Below are 27,182 nucleotides of genomic sequence, written 5' to 3'. Positions count from 1 at the left end.
CATGTTGTCTGAAGTTTTAGCAAATGAACTAAATAACTTCAACATGCATTAACAAAAACTCATTAGAAAATTACATACGACAAGACAAAAATTTAAGCATGTTTAGTTTGAAATTTTAGCAAATGAACTAAAAAACTTAAGCATGTTTAGTCTGAAATTTTAGCAAATGAACTACATAACTTAAGCATGTTTAGTCTGAAATTTTAGCAAATGAACTAAATAACTTCAGCATATTTAGACTGAAGTTTCGGATAAAATTCATGGCAAAACTGTAGACTGCAGGATAAATAACTTCAGCATGCATTAGCATAAAGTTTTAGTTTCAATGTGAAATAAATAGCATGAAGTTTTAACTTCAACATGAAACAACTTCATGCTACACTAGCATGAAGTTTTAGCTTCAAGGCGAAATAACTTCATGCAAGTGTGATTCTAAAGATGAATCTGAACAAGTTTATGATTTTTTTTATAAAGTTGCTGAGAGGAGAGGAGGGGGTCGTTTTATAGCTTTTGTCAGGGGTGTAATTGTCATATTATTATGAATTTTTTGTGAGATGGCTACCAAATCAATAATTTTAAAAAATAGGATACAGGTTAAAAGGTGGTACAAATATAGGGTATGGCTGTAAATTCCCCTGGACTGAGCTATTAAATTTATAAAGCCCAGGTCGTTTAAGTTGTCCCGTTTGAGAGCAGATGTAGGCTGGTCAGTGGGTCGTCTTTACTCGAGGACAATTAGGGATGACAATGGGGCGGGGCGGGATGGGTGCGGGGAGGGTTTGGCAAAACCCACAAAAATTTCAACTCGTCCCGCCCCGTATAGCTATTTTTTTAATTTTCAACCCGCCTCGCAACCTCCTCGCTCCATTATCATCCCTACTCGAGGTAAACCTTTTTAACATGAACTAGACCGCTAATGTAGTATAGCTCGGTAAACATTCCTAATATAAAATAGGCCTAAGGTAATGATTTTGGGCTCAGTTTAATTGTTTCTTCATTCATGAAAATGCTATATTTCTTGGGGTAAGGATAGAAATTCACTTAAGGAATAAAATAAGGGGTATTATCACTTTTAACTCGCGCTAGAAATTATTTATATCTGGTAGTTAAAAAAGTGTATAAAATTTATATAATTTTGTATATAACATACAAAATGTATATATATACAAAAAATATATAAAGTTTATATATTTTTTCGATTATTATTTTTATAGCGGCCCGGCCGTACAGTGTCATTTTTTCACAAAATAATTCCGGTTAGTGCTCCTAAAATACATAATTACCATTGATGCCCCCAAACCTATGAAGGTGTAGACGAAGTCCAGCAAAATCCCGACGTCATCGAACGACGATAAATTTGTATGGATGGTATTTAGTGTTATCATTTGGACTATGTATCTTAGTGAAAAAATATATATTGGGATTTGGGCAAAATAAAACTAAAAAGAAAATGTTTGGAGTTATCAGCAAACATCAAGCTTGTTGAAGTTTCTTTTTATGTTACGTGCCAACATTATGCTTAACTTTTTCTTTTACATGTTTACTCTCTTTCCCTCCATTTTAATTCCTCCGTTTTATATTTATATCATTTACTTAAGAAAAAAATATTTTCTATATACTGAAAAGTGTACGATTTGGTATAATGTTGGACATATTTAATAAATAGTATACTATTAGTTCACCAGTATATCTTTGATTAAGTACATATTTCACAAAAGTATATTATTTAACATAGTAGTGTACTTTTAATTTAGGTTTATATTTAATAAATAGTAGTATACTTTGATTTAGGTTTGTACTTAACAAATACTTTATCGTCCCATTTATGTTATGGTGTTTGATTTGACACGAAATTTAGAAAAAAGAAATTTTTTTTAAAATTTATGGTCCAAAATAAACCATAAATATTTGTGTAATTAAAAATTATTTCAGTAAAGGTGAAGTAAAAAATTTAAAATTAAACGTATTCAAATAAGAAAGTATGATATTTTTTATTGGATAGACTAAAAAGGAAAGTATTACACATATATTGTGATAAAGGGAGTAGGACACTATATTGATGAAGGAGATGGGAAATAGTATGCCGTGAATACTGTGATCACAATCATGATATACTATAATTACTGATATTTTAAATGATATTCACACCATACAAGTAATGTATTGGTAAATTATATAGTATACAACTTATAGTGTTGAATTATGATCAAATAGTACTCTCAGTATTCTTGATATACTATATGGTATATTATCACTAATTGTCACGATCCGAAATTTACCTATTCGTAATGACACATAATCCAATTTACTATGTAAGCCAAATAACAGTCAACACAACTCAAATGAAGATCATAAATAATTCGTAAATAAAATAGTTGAGTTTCGATACAATAACCCAAGGATTGGTAGTACAAGTCATGAACTACTAATTAAGCTTTAGATTTACAAAGTTGGTACCAAAATAAAATATCTGTTGGAATATACATAAATAGAGTACGAATCCAAAATTACCAAGAACAAGTGATAGTTATATCTGAGAAACAGGTACATCTTCAATGCCAGTTTCCGTCATCCACAGCAACTCAGCTGCAAGATCTGCATGCAAGGTGCAAAAGAGTAGTATGAGTACAACTGGCCCCATGTACTCAGTAAGTATCATATCTAACCCCAGCGAGATAATAATGGCAAGAATTATTAATGACATTCGCTGCTAACTTGTTCAATCCATGTATCTCACAAGTACACAACAATAATGTTATCAAGTCATAAGTCAAAAATAAAGCCACCTCGGTGCCCAAAGATAATATAACATACTTTGTTTCAGTTAACAATCCAGCATATAGAGAAGATATGTGCCCAGTATCATTAAATCATCAAACTTGCATATAGAGAAGATATGTGCGAAACATCAATTAATCATTCAACAATTGCATATAGAGAAGATATGCATTATTAAACGAGTCAAAGTCACACAGATTCACATATAGAGAAGATATGTATCGTGTCTCATCTCATCAAGTAAGGTGACATATAGAGAAGATATGTATAAAGGCATGTATACACTCCAGAGCTAGCAAATAGAGAAGATATGCAAAAAAATCATGTATATATCCAAGGGAATTGCAAGTAGAGAAGAAATGCAATAACCAAATCAAACACTGTCTAATTTTCCGCACACCGCGTGTACACCATCAAGAGAGAAACATGAGAGGGTGACCCTAGGGGAATGGGTCCTTATCCACACGCTGCACGGACAACTCACGTGATGCATGGATAACTCACGTGCCAAATATAACCACTGTACGGACCACTCACGTTCTATCAACTCAGTCCATATCACACATAAAGCATATACAAGAATGCATGTACATGAATAATAGATATCAAATTACATACGCATGGACTGATAAAAGTAAAATACTAAGGTGAAGGCATGTACGAAGTGTACTACCATGGTTCAAACCAGGAGATTATGCTACAAAAGTAATACATGGTTCAAGCAACAAATATTCTCTAACATGAATCAACCTCCGAACGGGTCGAATCCCTTCAATTATAGTGAAAAACCCTTCAAATATTGCCTCTAGCCGAGCTCCACAATTCTAAAGAATAAAAAGTGGCCAAACCCTCGAAATAATATAATCTGCTCGTAATTTTTTCATTTGCGGACAAGTCAACCTGTGAGCCCTTGCTCGCATCTGCAAACCAACTGAATCAGACCACACTCGCATCTACGGATCAAAAATTGCATTTGCGGCTCCGCAAGTACGCATGGAAATTCGCAAAAATGCCTCCACATCTACAACTCAATCTCCGCAAAAGCGAAACTCTCCTAGACACCTCCTCTTTGCAGAAGCGAGCCTTTCCTCGCATAAGCGGGTCCGCACCTGCGACCAAATTTGTGCTGGTGCCAAGAACCAGAACCAGAACTGCTCATCAAGATTATAATAATTCGAAACTCATCCGAAATACACCCGAACCCCTCGGAACCTCGTCCGACCATACCAAACAATACCAAAATACAACACGTACCCACTCGAGGCGTCACTCACACAAAATAATATCAAAATCATGTATCGCACCTCAATTCAAGCTTAACGAATTATTTCAAATTCTAAACTTATGCCGAACACGTATAAACAACTCGGAATCACCTCAACTTTTGTGTACAAGTTCCAAATGACATAACAAACCTATTTTAATTTTCGGAACAACAATCCGAACTCGATAACATCGAAGTCAACTCCTAGTCAAACCCATGAGCCTTCCAAACCTTTAAATTGCCAACTTTCATCAAATAGAGCCAAAATATTCTAGAAATATCCAAATATGTATCCGGGCATATGCCTAATTCTAAAATCACCATACAAAATTAACGGAACCATCAAAACTCCAATCCGAATTCAAATACACAAAAGTCAAATTTGGTCAACTCTTCAACTTAAAGTTTCTAAATAGAGAATTATTATTCCAAATCAATCTCGAACCATTCGAAAACCAAAACCGACCATGCACACAAGTCTTAATACATCATATGAAGCTACTCAAGACCTCAAACCACCGAACGGAATGTAAATGCTCAAAATGACCGATCGGGTCGTTATACTAATGTTGAATCACACTATACCATGATTAGTGGTATTTTAAATGGTATCCTTAATATTCTTGATATACTACATATTGGTATACTATGATTAACGTTGAATCATAGTATGCCATAATTATCTCTTATGAAAAATCTTGCGTACGCCACTAATGATTACTGTTGAATTATGGTATACTTTATTTGAGTATGTCAGATGGTATTGCCAATACTCTTGGTATACTATATTGATTACTGTTAAATCATGATATACATTGATTAATGTTGAATATTTATCAAAATGATATGCACATGTGCACTAATAAGCGTAAAACATTACAAGAGATAGATATAAGAGAGGGATCAATCGACCATAAAGGTCTGTAAATATAGTAAATGAGAATCTTCTTGGATATACAAATCCCGTGGGATTTGCTTAGCCAATTGTAGAGACCATTGATTTGCTTGTGTGTAATAGTTACCCAAAAGTTATTTGAGTACGGAAGCAAATTGATGGAGTTGTCACGACCCAAATTGATGGGCCGCGATGGGCACTCGGTACCGTACTCAAATGAGTACCAACAAAACGTATCTTTCGTATCATACTATCATAGGTAAATGAGCCGGAGAGGCTGTCATGAGATAAGTAGAATAAAATATGAGGAAATACGCAATATAGGATGACCCAAATTGATATACCGACTTATACATATGACGTACTGGCCTATAAGGCCGGTATGAACCTTGATATACTCAAAACATAGGCCGACAAGGCCATACCAGTATCCGTTTATATGACATCTGTCTACAAGCCTCTAAGAGTACATAAATATCATAAAGGTCGGGACATGGCCCCGCCATGCCAATCAATACATATTCAAATCATACTGACCAAATAGGCAACTCCGGAGCAAGTGGAGTACACAAACACCTTCTACTGAGCTGATAACCTACTAGGAGAACTCTTAACCTATCTATCAGGACCTGCGGGCATGAAACGCAGCGTCCCCAGGCAAAAGGGACGTCAGTACAAATAAAGTACCGAGTATGTAAGGCATGACAGTAGTATATAAAAGACATGAAAGAAACATGGAGTAAAGAACCCAACCTGTAATTCTGAATAGCTCTGTGAATCATGAAAATTTATAATGTCATGCATGTGCATATAAATGCCATACCATGCATAGGTATATGCGTACATAACATCATCAAGCCTCTGAGGGTATCCCATTATATCATCTCAGCCACTTTGGGCAAAATTATCAACGTATACCAGCTGATCAGGTGGTGGTGCGTATATAATGCCATAACCTTTTTCCATATCCCATATATATATATATATATATATATATATATATATATATATATATATATATATATATATATAATATATACGCGTATATAACGTCATCTAGTCATGGGTCAACGTACATGTATACATGAATGAAATGCATAAGAAGTACGTTAATAAGATTTCTCAAAATATTATAAGATTACTATGCCTTTGATTAATATCATAAAATAAAATTTATCAACTTGCATATTTTTCTGAGACCCATGAACAGATGATAGAATAATAAGACACATGGGGAATCAAGAATATATATATTCCTAGTATTTCTATGAATAAAGTCACATATTAAAGTTACATATTTGCTCGTTTTGTTTGTATCGTACGGATCATGCCAAAAGGAAAGGAGAGATAGCCTTAATATATCTTAACTCCGTTGAGTCCTTAATACCTTTCAAGAAATTCTTCAAACAACTCAACCCAATCTACCACATCATAAGGAGATTCAAAACCAGTGCTGAGTAAAGTCTAAGTCCGCAACTTAAACTAGTAGCTCGTTTACGTAAATTTGGGCAGCATCTCCCCTGTAACTAGGCCCTCCTCTAATACCATACACAAACAACAATAAGAACACAACAATAACAATATGTAAGCATCATTTTTTAATCTTATCTCTATCACAATATACCACAAAATATCCCCCACACCCTAATCACTTCATACATAAAATAACAACCAAAGTAGTGTTAAACAACCTAAAAACAATGTAACGACGAACGACCAGCCCACCATTCCATCATTATATTGTATTTCTCCACACCTTGTGTCCACTAAAACTCCATTAAACAGTATAAAAATATACAGCCCAAAGGTAACACGAAACATCCCAACAAAACAGTCCACTACAAGTCAAATAATTTAAACTCACGGTTTCTGATCACCGTCCTGTGAGTTCTAACTATTAGGAAATGAATTTATCAATTAAACACTTAAATACAGAAAGTACACGTTTTCGTAACTATGAAGTACCTTCCTAAACTCAAATTACAAAGGAAAAAAAAGGCGATATAGCGATACTTACGTCGTAGGGATCATTTTAATGTTATCGCTTCTTGATTCCATGCCCGGGATGATAATCTTGTTTGAAGCTCTTGCAGAGAGCTTAAGAGTAAATTTAGGGGTGTTATTTGATTGTGTTCTTTGGAAAAATAGAGAAAGAGACGAGATGGGATGTAAATATCCCATTGTTTTAAAAAGTCAAAAAGGTGCAACTTGGCACCCTATGATTGGCCCTTCTTCCAATGCTTATAACATTGTATCCGGGTGTCGTATGAATGAACGGTTAAGAGAGTTGGAAACTACATTCTAAGATATTAAATTTGGTATATAATATGTCCCAAAAAGACCTCATATAGCACGAGAAATTTATTTCTCAAAAAGCTCTGTTATAAGGCAAATCCTTAGTCGGTTTTTCCGCAACTTTAATCCGATTTCCCCCAAACTTCATATTTTCTATCCAAACATCATATATAGCCATATTATGAATTTAAAATCATTTAAATCATTATTAACAAGTCTCATATTCATTACGTCACCTTGAGACGCACAGGGTGTAACAATCTTCCCCCCTTAGAAACATTCGTCCTCGAATGTTAACCTCCCAGAAATCTATAGAAATTTTGGTAGAGTCCCCTCTGTAACGGTACTACTACCAACCTGTCACACAGTAAACCCAACAATACAAAGCCACACAGGGCCACAATCATCAATAACACTAATGGCCTCACACGACCAATAACAATAACTAACATAAGAATCAAGTACCATATACGTACCTAAAGGCTGTGATGTCTCAGTCTGATCCTCCTCCAGAAGTGGAAACAAGTGAGGATACCTAGTCTCTATTTCTTCTTGAGCTTCCCAAGTCATCTACTCTACATTATTATTAATCCAAAGTACTTTAACCGAAGCTACATCGTTAGTTCTTAATCTCCGAACTTGTCTATCTAGTATAGCAATAGGAGCTTTCTCATATAATAGTTGCTCTGTAACTTGAACATCGTCAACTGGAATGACTTTAGAGGGATCTCTAATACACCTACAGAGCATAGACACATGAAATACTGGATGTACAGACTCCAATTTGGAAGGCAAGTCTAACTTATATGCTATTTGGCCTACTCTACGTATAATCTTATAAGGTCCAATGTACCGAGGGCTAAGCTTTCCTTTCTTACCGAATCTTATAACGCCTTTCATCGGTGATACCTTTAGGAATACCCAGTCATCTACCTGAAACTCCAAGTCTCATCGGCGATTATCTGCATAGGACTTCTGACGACTTTGAGCTGGTAATAGACTTTCCCGTATAAGCTTAATCTTCTCAACTGCCTGTTGTACCAACTCTGGTCCTACTAACTTAGTTTCCCCAACCTCGAACCATCCGATAGGTGACCTACACTTTCGTATGTAAAGAGCTTCGTATGGAGCCATCTGAATACTGGAATGATAACTATTATTATATGTAAACTCAATAAGTGGAAGATGATCATCCCAGCTACCCATGAAGTCCATCACACAAGCCCGTAGCATATCCTCTAGTGTCTGAATAGTACGTTCAGCCTGACCGTCTGTCTAGGGATGAAATATTGTACTAAGACTTACCTGAGTCCCCAATCCTTTTGTAAGGACCTCTAGAAATTAGCTGTAAACTGAGCACCTCTATCTGAGATAATAGATATAGGGACACCATGGAGTCGTACTATCTCCCTAATGTAAAGCCTTGCATAATCCTTTGCTGAATAAGTAGTCCTGACAGACAGAAAATGGGCTGCTTTTGTAAGTCTATCGATAATAACCTATATAGAATCAAACTTACGTTGGGTACGAGGTAAGCCTATGATGAAATACATATTAATCACTTCCTATTTCCAAGTCAGAATCTCTATTGCCTGTAATAATCCACCAGGTTTCTGATGCTCAATCTTAACCTGTTGACATTTAGGGCACTGAGCAACAAACTCTGCTATATCCTTCTTCATTCCGTCCCACTAGTATATTTCCCTGATATCATGATACATCTTCGTCGCTCCTGCATGAATAGAATAACGAGAATAGTGAGCTTCTCCCATAACTGTTGATGCAACCCTGCCACATTAGAAAACATAATCGACCTCGACATTTGAGGACTCCATCTCCTGTAATCTCAAATGGTGTATTCTCCTTTTGAGGGGATGTATCTCTGTAATGATCTAGCACATGATCCCCATACTGGCGTTCCTTCACTTCAGTTATTAAAGAGGATGTTGTCGTGTCCTAAATAGTAACTCCAGTATCACCTGAGTCCAGTAATCGAACTCCAAGACTAGCTAAATGATGAATCTCATAGGTTATCCTACACTTCTCTGGCTGTAAATATGACAGGCTACCCATAGATCTATGGTTGAGGGTGTCGGCTACTACATTCGCCTTTCCTGGATGGTATAAAATATCAACATCATAGTCTTTTAGTATCTCCAATCATCACCTTTGGCGTAAATTCAATTCCTTTTGATTGAAGATATATTGAAGGCTCTTATGATCCGTATATATATATATATATATATATATAAACATAAATGCCATACAAATAGTGCCTCCACATCGTTAGTACATGAATCACCGCGGCTAACTCTAAATCGTGGGTCAGATAATTCTTCTTGTGCTTAAACATAAGCGATTACAAATAGTGCCTCCACATCGTTAGTACATGAATCACCGCGGCTAACTCTAAATCGTGGGTCAGATAATTCTTCTTGTGCTTAAACATAAGCGATTACTTTTCATGGTCGTTCTACCACTTGTTGCATGAATACATGGCTTATCACATTGCCCACAAATACTGGTATTTCCTGTAACTCATATGATCTCAAATATCATCTTTTGATTTTTTTTTCCTTCCCGTTCATTAGCCACGATAGGTGCCACTTTCTTATGGAGTGCATACAATGTTGTTGTGAGACTGTTGTTACAAGACCATTTATTCCTTATGTCACTATGCTTAAGTTGAAGCCTTCTTCCTTATTCCCTCAGCTAATCTTTCTTTGTAGTATTTAAGAGAGACCCTTTGACTCATGTAAAGCTGCGAGCTTATTACATCCTATACCTGAAAGAATTTTTTGTTTTGACGTTCTTACTCACCTATAATAATCCTTAATTACTTACCTCCGCGCTCTTGTGCTCGTAAGGTTGATTTTGAACTAAAATTTTTGACTGTACAACCCCAACTCCTATCTGAATATTTCTCAAGGATTACGATGTCATCATATTTGCGAGATTGAATTCCCTATGTTGGGTTTCACTATGTTTATCTTGCACGACCTACTGATTTGTCTATATCCTCTTGTTTAGCCATGGCTAGGCTCTTCCTGAATCAACTACTAACTACACGTTAGTCCATTCTCATATCTATATTCTCTGTAATCTCTCTTGGGTTATATCATTTGTCTTAACTTATCCCACACACTGGCTCCTTATGTATCCAGTGTTCATTTGCACTTAATTATCAATAACATCTAGTGATGGAACCCTTACTGCCTTTCCCCGCCGTCATGCTTACATAATATTCTAGAATCGTATCATATCCGTAGGATCTGAATAAATGCATTATCATTCCTTTCGCCTTTCTACCACATTCTTCCTTTACTATTCCATAGTTACTTAACCATATAACTCCGACTTAATACCATATCACACCATCTTCCCCCTTTAGGGGACTACTAACATTTATTGCTATGAAGATTTACCTATAAATGTTTCACCTCTTCATATTTGGCGTCTTTTCATATCTTTACGGACTCTTACTTGCCTTGCGGTAACCCTTCTGTACCAGAGATAATTTAATTTCTTACACACAAAGGTGACACCTAGTGTAACTGACACACTTAGCCCCTTAAGCTTAACTCTGCTCACAACACTTGTTTTAGGAAAATGTCTTCCTGAATGACCTTAAAAAGTTATTCTTATGTTGTCCATTTAATTATCGCCCGGAACGCGATCTATGAAATTCTCACGATGTTAACTATTATCAAATCCTTCGGTCCCGAATTCATGTTCAGTTTATCTTATTCACTAGCCCATACTAATTTCTATTGCTCCAGGGGTCTAACTTTTCCTTCTGGTAATCATGTATGAGTCACCAACTCATTTCTCGAAATGGGGATATGACTTTATGGCTTATACTCTTTTATTGTCTCAAGGCCTATAACTTTTTGTCTTTTCCTTCACTTGACTATAGAATTTGTAGTCCTGTCATATTTTGATTTACCTTTATCATCCATTTATCACATCTTACTCATAATGCTTCATTTACTTTCTTCTTATTCTCCTGCTAATATTTCTATGTATTACCTTATTATGAAAACTTCTTCAAAATATTCTTTCACTTTTAGCCCCTCTTGATTCAACTCACTGGCTCTTCGAGTCACTTGACACTCTCTCTTTACTAGGGACGGGAGCCATATAAAGATAAATATTTATCCCTTCTAGGATTCCAATGCCAATCTTCTGAAATTTCTGAATATTCTAGTATCCATATCTGATTGTACTATTCTAGAGTGCACCATCTGGGTGTCTCACAAGGAGAACCACTACCACGTTTGCAATACCCTCGGAAATGTGAGCTAATGATAATAATCCATCCACAAGTTTGGGTTACTCTAACCCAAGTTGGATGCTGATATCCCATCCTTCTCTTAAATTATATTTGTTAGCTCCCACAGGGCATAACTGACATGGGTGTTGTCACGTGAATATATCTTTGTTATTGTTGAAAGTAACTTAGAATGCTTATATTTCTCTGTCTTAATTGTAAATACAAATAATCTTCACTAACTGGGTACCTCGTATCCTTATTCACCTAGCTTCTTTTACTTGTTGAAATTGTATCTACCTTCTGATTCTCTCGTTGCTTTTTACCATAGGGGTAGATAGATATTCATGCCTTAGGGCTCCTTATCAAGAGGCTCACACGTCGTAAGACACACATATCTACTGAAGGCCTTACATTTACTCATCATAAGCATGACGTAAAATTGAGTTCCTCTGACTTAACTCTTACACAGCCACATTCAATCTCTTACCAACTGTCTTTCTGGATGTAGATATCGTTGTATAACGAATAAAATAGAACTTAGGAATTTGAATTTCTTACAGCTGAGCTCTACCACACGATCTAGAGTAAGAAAAAAGAGTGACGGTCCTAAATGCCTTGGATCCTCCTGCTTATAAGTGTGGTGCACAACACACCCATAAACAAGACTCTACTAGACACGGCTTGTAGACTCCCTAGGACAGAACTGCTCTGATACCACTTCTGTCACGACCCAAACCGACGGGCTGCGACGGGTACCCGGTACCGTACTCAACCGAGTACCAACGCAACGTATCTTTCGTATCATACTATCATAGGTAAATGAGTCGGAGAGGCTGTCGTGAGATAAGTAGAATAAAACATGAGGAAATACTCAATATAGGGTGACCCAACTTGATATACCAACTTATACATATGACGTACTAGCCTATAAGGCCGGCATAATCCTTAATATACTCAAAACATAGGCCGACAAGTCCATACCAGTATCCGTATACATGATATTTGTCTACAAGCCTCTAAAAGTACATAAATATCATAAAGGTCGGGATAGGGCCCCGCCATACCAATCAATACATATTCAAATTATACCGACCAAATAGGCAACTCCGGAGCAAGTAGAGTGCACAAACACCTTCTGCTGAGCTGATAGCCTACTAGGAGAACTCTCAACCTGTCTATCGGGACCTGCGGGCATAAAACGCAGCGTCCCCAGGCAAAAAGGACGTCAGTACAAATAAAGTACCGAGTATGTAAGGCATGACAATAGTAAATAAAAAACATGAAAGAAACATGGAGTAAAGAACCCAACCTGTAATTCTGAAGAGCTCTGTGAATCATGAAAATTTATAATGTCATGTATGTGCGTATAAATGCCATACCATGCATAGGTATATGTGTACATAATATCATCAAGCCTCTGAGGGCATCCCATCATATCATCTCAGCCACTGTGGGCAAAATCATCAACGTATATCAGCTGATCAGGTGGTGGTGCGTATATAACGCCATAGCCTTTTTCCATATACCATATACATATAATATACGCGTATATAACGCCATCTGGTCATAGGTCAATGTACATGTATACATGAATGAAATGCATAAGAAGTACGTTAATATGATTTCTCAAAATGTCATAAGATCACTATGCCTTTGATTAATATCATAAAATAAACTTTATCAACTTGCATTTTTTTTGAGACCCATGAACAAATGATAGAATAATAAAACACATAGGGAATCAAGAATATAGACATCTTGAGTGTAATCTCTCTGATAGTCAGGTCACCATTAGAGTAATGTGTCTAGTAGTCGGCCCACATTGAGAGTTATCTCTCTGATAGTCAGGCCACCTTGAGAGTAATCCCTCCGATAGTCGGGTCGTATTGATAGTAATATCTCCGATAGTCGGGTCACCTTGAGAGTAATCTCTCCTATAGTCGGGTCACCTTGAGAGTAATCTCTCCGATAGTCGGGTCACCTTGAGCGTAATATCTCCTCTCTTCAAGTTTGCTACTATTCAAGCTGAAATATTTAAGCACTCCAAGTCTCCAAGTTGAGGTCTTCAAGTCTGTCGGCTTTATGTTGAAGTCTTCAAATTCGTCGGTCTTAAAGTTGAATTGTTTAAACCCTCCAAATCTTCACGTAGAAATCTTCAAGTCTACTAGTTTTTCTAGTTGAATTTTTAAAGTCCACCACTCTTCAAGTTGAAGTCTGCAAAGTCCACCAAATCTTCAAAGTTTCCAAATGTTCAAGTCAATGTCGTCATGTCCAGAAAGTCTTCGAGTTTTGCTTTCTAATTTTCCAATCTTAAGGTGGACATTTATGTCGCATTGCACCTTAAGTTGGCCTTTTCGTTGGTTTGTCTTTAAAATGAACTATAATTTTCCAATCATAAGGTGGACATGTAAGTCTCTCTGATATCCGGGCCACCTTGAGAATAATCTCTCTGATACTCTAGCTGTGATGAGTATCCATCCCTTCACACCTAGAGAGCAATCTCTCTGATAGTCGGGCCAACTTGAGAGTAATCTATCCGATAGTCGGGTCACCTTGAGTGTAATCTCTCTAGTAGTCAGGCCCCATTGAGAGTAATCTCTCCGATAATCAGGCCATCTTGAGAGTAATCTCTATGATAGACGGGTCACCTTAAGATTAATCTCTCCGATAGTCCGGTCACCTTGAGGGTAATGTCTCCGATAGTCGGGCCACATTAAAAGTAATCTCTCCGATAGTCGGGCCACCTTCAGAGTAATCTCTCCAATAGTCGGGTCAACTTGAGAGTAATCTCTCCGATAGTCGGGTCACCTTTAGAGTACTCTCTTTGATAGTCGGGCCACATTGAGAGTAATCTCTCCAATAATCAGGCCACCTTGAGAGTAATCTCTTCGATATTTGGGTCACCTTGAGAGTAATCTTTCCGATAGTCGGGTTACCTTGAAAGTAATCTCTAAGGTAGTCAGGCCACATTGAGAGTAATTTCTTCGATAGTCAGGCCACCTTGAGAGTAATCTCTCCGATAGTCGGGCCACCTTGAGAGTAATATCTCCGATAGTCTAGTCACTATTAGAGTAATCTGTCGAGTAGTTGGGCCATATTGAGAGTAATCTCTCCGATTGTCGGGCCACCTTGAGAGTAATCTCTCCAATACTTGGGTCACCTGGAGAGTAATCTCTCCGATAGTTGGGTCATCTTGAGAGTAATCTCTCCGATAGTCGGGTAACTATTAGAGTAGTCTGTCCAGTAGTTGGGCCACATTGCGTATTTGCTCGTTTCGTTTGTATCGTACGGATCATACCAAAAGGAAATGAGGGATAGCCTTAACATACCTTAACTCCGTTGAGTCCTTAATACCTTCCAAGAAATTCTTCAACTAACTCAACCCAATCTACCACATCATAAGGAGATTCAAAACCAGTGTTGAGTAAAGGCTAAGTCCGCAACTTAAACTAGTAGCTCGTTTACGTAAATTTGGGCAGCATCTCCCCTGTAACTAGGCCCTCCTCCAATATCATATACCAACAACAACAAGAACACAATAATAATAATATGTAAGCATCATTTTACAACCTTATCTCCATCACAATATACCACAAAACATCCCACACACCCTAATCACTTCATACATAAAACGACAACCAAAGTAGTGTCAAACAACCTAAAAACAATGTAATGACGAACGACCAGCCCACCATTCCATAATTATGTGGTGTTTCTCTACCCCATTTGTCCTCCAAAACTCTATTAAACATTAGCAAACTATACAGCCCAAAGGTAACATGAAACAGCCCACAAAATAGTCCACTAGAAGTCAAATAACTCGAACTCACGGCTTCCGATCACCGTCCCGTGAGTTCTAACTATTAGGAAATGAATTTATCAATATTCTTTGATATTTAAACACTTAGATACATAAAGTAAACATTTTCTTAACTATGAAGTACCTTCCAAAACTCAAACTACAAAGAAAAAGAGAGGCGATATAGCGATACTTACGTGTCCGGGATGATAATCTTGTTTGAAGCTCTTGCAGAGAGCTTAAGAGTAAAGTTAGGGGTGTTATTTGGGTGTGTTATATGGAAAACTGGAGAAAGAGACGAGATGGGATGTAAATATCCCATTTTTTTAAAAAGTCAAAAAGGTGCTACTTGGCACCTTATGATTGGTCCTTCGTCCAATGCTTATAACTTTTTATCCGGGTGTCGTATGAATGAACGATTAAGATTTTTGAAAACTAAATTACAATACCTTCAATTTGGTATATAATATGTCCCAAAAAATCTCATATAGTACACGAAATTTATTTCTCAAAAAGCTGTGTTACAAGGCAAATCCTTAGTCAGTTTTTCTGCAAGTTTAATTCGATTTTCCCCAAACTTCATATTTTCTATCAAAATATCATATATAGCCATATTATGACTTTAAAATCATTAAAATTATGATTAATAAGTCTTATATTAATTACGTCACCTTAAGACGCATAGGGTGTAACAGGAGTGGTGCTATAGCTAAAGAGATTGTGAGTCTTTAACAAGTTTAGTTGTTACCTAGACTTGGTTGACATGTGCAGTAATTGGTAGAGACCTTATAAGGGTTGAGGGCAAGGAAATGAGACGTTGTTCATGTTGACGATGAGAATTCAAGCCAGGGGGAGATTTGTTATTTATGTCTTCAATTTATTCCCTTATTTTTTAAGAAAATCATAATCCCTATAGGTTTAAAACCTCATTATTCTAATAGATTTAGGAAAGAAAAAGATATTGTCCACATATATTTGGAAAGATTATTCTCTTATAGGTTTATGACTACTTAAAATCTATATATAGGGGTTGTAGTTGGAAAATCCGTGTACTATACTATTCTTCTCATTCATAATGAAAAACTCTCTCTGCTTTTGTCCCAAGGACTAGGCTCAGCCGAGCCACGTTAGTCCTTGTGATCGTGTGATAATTAACCTACGATCTTCTCTAACAAAAATAAAAGGAATTACACATCACAACTAAAGATCTTGTTTAATGGATGAATTGTCCCTCTTTACGTTTAGATATCTAAAATGGTATGATCCTGGATAGTTCGGGCAAAATGGAGAAGATTGAGAATGATCCCAAATTATTTAGTGGACCGTTGACCCACTCCAAGTCCAAGAACATCCAAGGGATGCACGCTAAGGAACTGCATGACCTTCAACAATTGACTAGAAGATATTTGGAGAGTTACTTGAAGGATTTATACAAAAAATACCATATTTGGAGTCTTGAGAGTTGAAGAATCAAGACCCCAAGTCAAACCGCGTGACATGGTTTCCCCAACCATTAGCAACGATTCAAGAGGGGCCTGAAGAGCTGAAGAAAATAAGCTTCTGAAATTCGTCACGGTTGAGCTGTGTGCTACGGTTAGGGTTACGGTTGGGGCTATGGTTTGGCCCAACGAGATTGTTTGGAAAATTAATTTTAAAACTTTTCCTATTTTACCCATTAGGTATTTATAATAGTCTGGGTTATTTTCAATAGAAGCTTAGCATATTTTGACATAAGAAAACTCTTGAGAGAGATTTGGAACCTCTTGGTTCGAGTTCAACTTTGGATTACCTATTTTCAAGACATGGCTTCTTGAGGGTAATCTTCTTCTCTTTTCTTTATATCTAGGGTTCTAATTTGTCGTTCTTGGGAGGTGATTGGATAGTATTTTGATTGTTGCTTGAGACGTTCACTTAGGGTTCTAGATTTTCTTTTATACTTCATTATTCAGACTACTTTGATTATATTAATCAAATCTATCATTATTTTTTCTTTAATCATTATTATTTTCATATTTTGCTGTTTTGTTTATCTCGAATCGTATCAGTTGGTATCAGAGCGAAGGCTCGGGTATTATTCTAACAAACCCACGTTCCCAGTATTGAAATCAAGATCCGAATTAGTAAAGAAAAAAGGCAAAAAAAAATACAGTTCTTATTTTCGACTAAAGCTTAGTTGATTTGATTTTTCTTTAAAAAATTATTTTTGGGCTAAAACAAAATCAGAAAAGAAATTATTGAAGTGTTATTGTTGATTGGTGGGGGACGATTATTATTGGGTAAGAAAGATTCATTGGAGATCCTTGTTAAGGACGAACTAGTGTTAGTTCGCATTAAATCGTTCTTAATATTTGAAACTAACTATTTCTTTCGTGCTAATTCGTTCGTGCTTTTCTCCTTATTTTCGTAGAAATTTCTTGGCCCCCGTCCTTAGTTTTTAAAAGTTCGTTCTTGATTACATAAACTCCACTCTTAAATTACTTTCAAGAACAACTTATTCTTGGATAGGTGATTTTTGAGTTGAGCTCGAACATTGAGGATTTTCAAGGAGTGAGGCAGAGATTATACACGAGTGAAAAGTGAAAACTCATAAATATGAAATAAAACATAAGAGGTTGAGTGGGCTTGTTTGGATTAATTATTTTTCCTATAACCATGTCTTCTGCGGATTCAAGCGATTGGGGTGAAAGAATGATTGAATTTAGTTATGACGAATGTTGGGATTCCTATGATGAAGATGATAGAGGAAGCAGTTCATGTAATTTCTGTGGGGAGTACGAGGGGTGTATTCATTATCATGATTCATATCGTTATGATTCGTACGAGCATATTACTAACAAGTATGATAACCATCATGCTAGTCATGGAAGATATGGAGTTGAATCAAGGAACATGAAAGAAAAATATGAAAAAAATATTTTATAAGGGTAGTGAGGTAAGTTTGATCCTTGAAAACTACAAGATATTGATACCATTCTTTGAAGGAATTTATGGTTCAAATGCCTACCTTAATTGCGATAGCAAGGTGGATGATGTCTTTGCATCTTATCCATATTTGGAAAGTAAAAGATTGGAGTTGGTTACTAAAGCACTTCATGGGAATGGTTCTTTGTGGTGGTACAACAACTACTTTTAAAGGAACTTCCTGTCCATCCATTAAGACTTGAGATACAATGAAATTTTATTTGAGAAGCAAGTTTACACCTTTGAGTTTAAAAGATACAGGGCACAAGAAGAATGAGGCTTATAGGAGGGGAAAATCTATTTTTTTTTATTACCCAAGAACATCAAAGCATGAAAGCCTTCCAAAAAGAGAGCTTCTAACGAAAGATTCTTCTTCATGTTTAACTCAATCTACAATAAATAAAATTGAGCAAGCAATATAAAAGAAAGAGAGAAGTAAGGGAGTGACAATTCACAATTTAATAGCGGCAAAAGGGGAGGTTGATAGGAGTAATGTGAGAGAGATGTCAAAAGATCAAAATTCGAGTGAAAGTAGAGAAGATAGTGTTGCAAAAGAAAGTTTGAGTGAGAATAATTCTTGTCTTCATTCTGACTTGTTAATACCTTCTCTTGTCTAATGTGTATTTCTCTAATGTGCAGGCCTTCAAGGATACCTTTGACAAATTAGAGGAAACCATGCACGATGCCACTATTTCAAGTGGCCAAGGGAGCCAGAGGATACATCATTAAAGCATAATCCATTCTTAAGATTAAGAAACATAGGTAAAGAATAACTTCCGGGAATAACTCGTGGTATAATGACTAATCATAACTCCTTTTCTTTGAGAGAATTTGATTCTCGTATAAGTGCTTGTGTTAGTTATTCTTGTGAGCCTAGTGAATCTTTACTTTTTGCTGCAAATCATGAAGTTTGTTGTGATGATTCACTAGTTGAGCTCAATAGTCGAGATAACAATCACTCCTATGAGTATGAACTCGATGGTCTTATGTGGGGTGGCCTTGAAAATAATCTATTTGAAAGAGGAGGAAAAGTTGAATATGCACCTTATTCTGAGGAGATTGATGATTTAAGTGGAGACATCACTCAAAGTACTAATGGTCATGACTTTGTTGATTATTTATTTCAAGTTTATAGTAACGATTGTATTGTTGAACGAACTTCCTTAATGCGTGAGTTTAAACCTGTTTATTCTTTTTTTTCATGAGAATAATATGATGCAATGTGATGAGAGCATGGCACAAGAAAAGTTGAATGAGAAATGCAAAGAGAGCTTAGGGGAGTATGAATCTTGTTCATATATTAATCCATTAGCTATTTCTTTAGTATTATTTCTAGGAATTTGAAAAAGATTATGAGGAAAAGGACAATGATGAGAATGCGAGTAGTAAAGTTAAGTGTATTATTCTAAGCCCTTATAGGATGAGGAAATAAAGCAAAAGGTTACCAATAAGGAAAATGAGGCCCATGGATATTTTAGTTATTTAGATACCGCAGGGATTGAGTTGAAAGAAGAATATAGCGGCTCAAGTTTAGAGGAGAATGTCAAGACTGAATACTGCAAAGATGAAAAGGGAAGTAAAATATTTGACATTACTTCTAGTGTTTATATCTTTACCTGTTTAGTTTCTAATTTTGATGAGTCATTCTCTTTAGTTTACGCCAAGAGATCTATGTTAAAACTATAGTTAGATTCTTTTGAGGTTTGACATGATATTTATTTAGGATCTAGAGATTCTATCATTAGAAAGAGGGATTTGTGTAATTATCTCTTTAATACATTAGCTTCATCTAGTATACATCATATGTATAATGCATCTAAGAGAGATTTTCATCTTATGTATCTAGGTTGACATAAATTTTATGAGGATGATGATGTCCATATGCTTTCTAGGGAAGTATTTATACTTTGTAGGTGTAATTGGGTCACGTGGATGCATGGACGCTATCTTATATTGCTTTTACCAAATAAGTGTTGTTTATCATGTAAGTTCTATATCTTATTGTGGTTCTTCTGTGTTGTAGGTGAAGATTCGAGGACAAATCATTTTTTAAGAGGGGCAGAATGATATGATCCTGGATAGTCCAGGTAAAACGGAGAAGATCGAGAATGACCCCAAATTATCTAGTGGACCGTTGAACCGATTCATGCAAAAATATACCATACTTGGAGTCTTGAGAATTGAAGAATCAAGACCCCAAGTCAAACATGTGACATAGTTTCACCAACCATTGGATACGGCTCAAGAGGGCCTGAAGAGCTGAAGAAAATCAGCTTCTGGAATTCGTCACGGATCAGCTGTGTGTTACGGTTGGGGCTACAGTTTGACCCGACGAGATTTTTGGGAAATTAACTTTGAAATTTTACTTATTTTTACCGATTGGATATTTATAACAGCCTAGGGTTATTTTATTAGCAACTTAGCATATTTTGACATAAGAAAACTCTTAGGGTTATTTCATTAGCAACTTAGCATATTTTGACATAAGAAAACTCTTGAGAGAGATTTGGAACCTTTTGGTTTGAGTTCAACTTTGGATTACCAAGTGATTTTACGGTGTGCCTCACACAACTGACATTAGTTGTGTGAGGCTTCTTTTTTATCTCACACAATTGTGAACACATATCTTACACATATGGGTTCACAAAATTTTGGGACCACAAAATTGTGAGACAAAAATGAAGCCTCATGCAACTAGCATTAGTTGTGTGAGGCACAAAATAAATTTTTTCTGGATTACCTGTTTTCAAGACTTGGGTTCTTGAGGGTAATTTTCTTCTCTTTTCTTTATATCTAGGGTCCTAATTTGTCGTTCTTGGGAGGTGATCGGATAGTATTTTGATTGTTGCTTGAAACGTTCATTTAGGGTTCTAGATTTTCTTCTATACTTTATGATTCAGACTTTTTTAATTATCTTAATCAAACCTATTATTAGTTTTGCTTTAATCATTGTTATTTTCATATTCCGCTGTTTTATTTTTCTAGGATCGTATCATAAGATCATAAAACCAATAACAAAACTAGATTTTAGTAGTACACGTGGAAAATGAGGAAGTAAGGCACAATCTCCGGCCCCTCAATGTATGTATCTTTTGGATTATAGTTCAAAAAGGTATGTGTCCAGTTAACACGGCATGCCAAATCAATATATAGAGTTTATTTTATGAAGAATAACACTACATGCTAAAGATTTTGCACACCTCCTAAAAAGACATTTAACATCTTTAATTGATTGGAAAAATATCTTTAATTTTAACATGAACCGGTGGTAGTAATAGTAATCACTAATTTTGAACTCAAAGATGATAAGAAGAAAGCCTAAGAATAAAGTTTTTGTTCTAATTAGGTAGCCCTAGAGAGTGGTGCGAGCTTCTGTTCAAGCACATTTCATACCTAACATTATAATACACTATATAAAGTCTTGCTTATTTTAATAGCATATAAGTGCTGATCACTTGTAAAATCAAAAGATTGAAGATCATGTAAACAGGTGAAGTGGTTTCTTTGTCCCCATACAGTAAGACAGCTAGTGTGCCCTAAATTAATGTGAGATCATTATCTTCCTAATCCTTCGTATAATATATTAGCATTCCTCTCAATCCCATCTTTACACATGTCACTTTATGTGCTAAGTTTATATATATATGCAAAGAAATAATATTTATATTATTAATATAATTTAATCTGTGAAACATGTTAGTACTATTTTTATCAACTGATTATCAAGTATCATAGAAACTTATCCGTAATTTAGCTCATAAGTATTATGTTTGTGTAAATATCATTTATAGCCTATTTCGCTAAGCTTTTAAAAGAGTTTATTTTGATTAGTGTTTTTTTTTTAAAGTATTTTTTAAAAAAGTTATTTTGCTGAGAAATAGTTTGTATTTGACTAATTAATTTAAAAAATATTTTTTTTACAGCATTTAGTATTTGAACAAGCTATTAAAAAATATTTCTAAATGTATTTTCTTCCAAAAGTTGGCCAAATACCTCAACTTAAAAAAAGTATTTTTTTTGAAGAAAAAAAGTAATTTTGACCCTGAAGAATCTTGGCCGAACATGCTATTACACTATATTCCACACATACCACTTAAAATGGCATGACGGATAAGTAATTAAATTTTGCATGATGCATAAAACTATGCATGGTACCGTCACCTTGATAAGGTTGTTATATTTAGGAGTTAACCTTTTTTTTCCTTTCATTCCAAATCAATCGTTCTCATCTCCTCTTAGAACGTTCAATTTCTCTTAGCCATCTTTCTATTAATAAAAAATAACTCCAATATCATATGGCGTGTTAATGATAGATTCGGGTAGATTAAATAAAAGCAATTATTCTTTGAATATAAATTTTGTACACTCACAGTATATAATTATTTTACACCATTCGATTAATTTGAGCTACAATACCGGAGTATATGGTAACTTAGAGAATAGAGTAATTATAATCTGTTATAGCCAGCTAAATTTCATTGATAACATAAAATATTAATTTAACTTACATATATATATATATATATATATATATATATATATATATATATATATATATATATATATATATCTTATCTTAAGAGGAGAGTAAAGCATTAAAGAAAGAAATGGAAGACGTGACTTAAACGCTATGGTGTCAACATCCAAATTTGCATAAAGCCTGCAGGGAAATTTAAGTCAAATGTCAAGTAATAAAAGCATGAAAGCTATGGCAAAACCCTAGTCTCAACTACTTCCTTCTTATTCTTCTGCATATTAATACATAATATTTCATGACCTCTCATAGTCTCAGAGTACTGAAAAGAGAAGCATTTAAGGGGTTGTCAGATAGACACAGAAAAAGCCTTATTCTTAGGCTTCAAAGGCGAACTATATCATTGAAACCTAACTGGAAAAAAGAAAAAAAATTGAAAAAAAGTTATTGAAACCTAACAATTTTTTTTATTTATGCATATGATATTTGAACCAGCCTCTTGCAGAAATGCATGGTTCGATCTTTTCTCGGAACTCGTGCATAGCGAAAACTTAGCGCACCGGGCTATCCTTTATATGATATTTGAAACTCATAGACCTAACAAATTTATATTCACATCGCGTAGGATCACTAAAAGAAGTGCTTTTTGTAAGATAGGAACGTGAGATATCTGATTAAGAATAAAGAAATTTCTTCCTTTCTGATTGCACTTATTGGTGGTGAAACCTAACAAAGAAAAATGACTAAGACAATGACCTAACTATTAACTAATTCATACTCACATAAAGAAGTAATTTCTATGAGATCTAAACCCGATATATCTAATTAAAATGACCGAAACTGCAAAGGAATGAATAATCATTTGAAATTGTTTGAAAAGAATCTTATAATTAGAGCTCAAAAGGGTGTTTAAAAGTACTCATTTGTATTACTACTACTAACATAGTTACTACACCGAGAAAAACTATGGAACACATAGAAATCCTCGTGTTCCACTTTCAAAGATTTTTTTTTATTTGATATAGTTTCAAAGTTTTAGCTGGAACCTCATGTCACCAAACAAATTAATATTTCTTAAATCAACTTCAAAGAATGGTTATTAGGATTCCTATTCTTAAAATAAATAAAAATAATTGTTTGAAAAAATATAATTTTCAAAAAAGATCCAATCTAAGCAACTTAATAATTTTTGACTTACATACCCGAAGGGTGTTCAGTTGACTATGGCTACGCTACTGACTACACATAATTATACACCGGTTAATGTAAGAACTAGTATAAGTAAAGGATCAAAAGGAAGTGTACATGGCATGAAGAGATATCATGATATTGTCCAGAATGCAGAAGATGAATTGATTTGTCAAGTGGTTATGATTATGTAAGGAAGTCAAGTGAGACTGCTACAATGGAAAAATTATACTTAATTAAATTAAAAGATTTGACTCTATATATATATATATATATATATATATATATATATATATATATATATATATATGATCATAAAGAACTCAGTAGAGAAAGTAATTACCTGAAAATTGTGAGTGAAATTTGTGAAGAGAAGATAGCAAAAAGCAAGAAGCAGCCATAGAACTCAGGATGGATAGCGCCAAAGTAATTGATAGTTTTATGGGAAAGAACCAAATTCAGAAGAAAAAAAAACAAAAACGAAAGATTCAAAAATAAAAAACCAACATATATCACATCATTTTCATTGGTGCTATCCCTCCTGAGCTTTACAGATTCCTCCATACTTTATATAAATATGTATTTTTTATTCATGTATTCATTTAGCTCCGGCTAAAAATACGTGGATCTAGAGAACCTGGTTCGGAAATAACTTCTTATTAGCAGGAGCTAATCACAGTAAGAGAATCCATCCTCTGAAATAGAGGTTTTTTCTCACATTTTTTTGGTGGTGAAAGAAAGTGGAAGGTTAGAGTGTTTATATAGGAGAAGAAAGAGAGACCTTTTAGGATGTTGTGTTTTTTTTTCTTTTTCTTTTTTTGGTAGGAGGGTACGTTGTTATTGGAGGAGATGCAAACGTACCATAAATTAATTAATTTTAGCAGTTACTATAGTCTTATAGATACTATCATGAAAAGAGTTTCAAATTAAGTAAAGATTGGGTTGGATTTGTGGATAAATGGATAGCTTTTTTCGGGTGAAATACATTAGTATCACTTTTAAGTATGTTATTTAAAATATATTCAAAATTTATAATGTATTTAAATATTAGTCAATTCTTTCAAACATTATGACTAAATATCCTAAATTTTTATATCCTGAATTTCGAGCTGCTAATTTGGAATTCAGGACTTAGTATCCTAAATTTTTGAGCTGTTAATTTGAAATTCAGAACTAAGTATCCTAAATTTTTGAACTGCTAATTTAAAATTCAGGACTAAGTATCCTAAATTTCTGAACTGCTAATTTAAAATTGAGGACATAAGATTCGAATTTCTGAACACAATTTTTGAACTTTAAGACACGATATCCTGAAGTTTGAGCGAACTGACTGATCTTTAAATACATTATAAACTGTGAATATATTTTAAACATCGTGCTTAAAAATAGCTAAATGGTATCATTCTTTATCCCTTCTTCTTTTTTAAGCGTTGGGTTTTCAAAGTTTATTTATCTACTTTGAATTCATGTTTAAAAAAAAAGTCATAAAATTAAAGCGCTATTTCTTTTTCTCTTTTTCTTTTTCTTTTTCAGCGATTGGGTATTCAAAGTTTATTGTTCTGATTAATCCGTTCATATTAAAAAAGTTCATTATGGAAACATGTAAAATGCTCTTTCTTTCTTTTCTTTTCTTTTTTCTTTTTGCTTTTCTAAGCATCGAGTAGTTCATTGGTCCAATTGAACTGAATTCATGTTATAAAAGTTCATTATTATGGAGCATAAAATACATTTTATTTCTTTCTTTTTGCTTTTTTTAAGTATTGCGTATCCAAATCAAAACCTCTAACTATAAGAGAATAGAAATGTGTGCCAGCCCACCGCACCACTTTGGTGTTAGCTAGAGATGGAGGAATTGTTACCTCTAAAAGTTTGAGACTTGTGTATGAGAATCTTTTTCCACATAAATTCAAAAGAATAAAGAAAATTAATAACTACGAGCTTGATCATTTAACAAGTTATTAATTTTAAAAGAAAATAGAAATCACCAAACTAAAAAACGCAATAATACAAATGGTATAGGGAGATTAGGACAAAATCCCTACATATTAATCTCGGGAGAAAGAGAAAGACCCTTGCTTCTCTTTACACGAATTTTCTAATTCCAAAGTCCAAACAAAGGTTGTAACGAGGAAAAATAGAAGAATATTTTGACTAAGTGTTAGATTAAAAAATATTCTATGACTTAAATATGATTAAGTTTAAAGGGTACCTAGAGAATGAAGGTCACTCCTAGATTTCATTTCTCATTGATGGCTAAGTTGGAACCCTAATTTTCTTGTTCCGGGGGCCATCTAAATTTTAGTTATAGATAAATAGAGTTTAAATTTTATACATAATAGATCACTTAAAAGGTTCCATTTTTATTAGCTATATATTTAATGACATTTATTAGTAACCTAAAATAAACAGTAAGTAACATGTTATAATATGTTGAATTACATTAAACTAGCACCCAACAGTGTGGCCTAGTGGTCATTAAAATGGCTTGAGAACCATGAAGTCTCAACTTCAAATTTCAGCGGAGGCAAAAGCAATAGTAGATGATTTTTTTTTCATCTATCTATAACGACCCGACTTGTCGTTTTAAGAATTTACGTTCCGTTCGGTGCCTTATGGTCTCGAGCAGCTTTGAAATGTGTATTATGACTTGCGAGGGTGGTCAAGTTTGGTTTTCAGATGATTCAGGAATTAATTGAAAGAACAATTCTTGTTTTGGAAGCTTAAGTTGAAATAATTGACCGGATGGTGAATTATATGTAAACGACTCCGAAATAGAGTTTTGATCATTCCAATAGTTCCGTATGGTGATTTTGGACTTACGAGCGTATCCGGAAAATTATTTTGAAGTCCGTAGTGAAATTTTGCTTGAAATGGCGAAAGTTGAATTTTTGGGAAGTTTGACCGGGGAGTTGACTTTTTTGATATGGGAGTCAGAATCTAGTTCTGAAACTTTTTATAGATCTGTTATGTCATTTATGACTTGTGTGCAAAATTTGAGGTCAATTGGAATTGATTTGATAAGTTTCGGCATCGAATGTAGAAATTAGAAATTCTTAAGTTCCTTAAGCTTGAATTGGGGTATGATTCATGGTTTTAGCATTGTTTTATGTGTTTTGAGGTTTCAACTAAGTTCGTATGATATTTTAGGACTTGTTGGTGTATTGGGTTGAGGTCCCGAGGGCCTCGGGTGAGTTTCGGAGTGGTTTCGGATCATTTTTAACTACTGTTTTTTTTTATAGCAATGTGCGAAATTTC

At 34.8% G+C, this 27,182-nt stretch overlaps 1 long non-coding RNA gene across 1 annotated transcript; it reads right to left on the bottom strand.

The window, feature by feature from the left end:
* Positions 1–22,723: 22,723 nt before the first annotated feature.
* On the bottom strand, positions 22,724–24,646 carry LOC117279705 (uncharacterized). The gene is made up of 2 exons (XR_011414419.1): positions 24,271–24,646; positions 22,724–22,925 (listed from the first exon to the last, which is right to left on the bottom strand). It is a non-coding gene; the product is annotated as an uncharacterized lncRNA (long non-coding RNA).
* Positions 24,647–27,182: the final 2,536 nt, after the last annotated feature.

Source organism: Nicotiana tomentosiformis, chromosome 2 (assembly GCF_000390325.3).
Source record: "Nicotiana tomentosiformis chromosome 2, ASM39032v3, whole genome shotgun sequence".
Taxonomy (NCBI): domain Eukaryota; kingdom Viridiplantae; phylum Streptophyta; class Magnoliopsida; order Solanales; family Solanaceae; genus Nicotiana; species Nicotiana tomentosiformis.
Note: the sequence above shows the minus strand (reverse complement) of the source record. Positions and strands in the feature narration are given on the sequence as shown.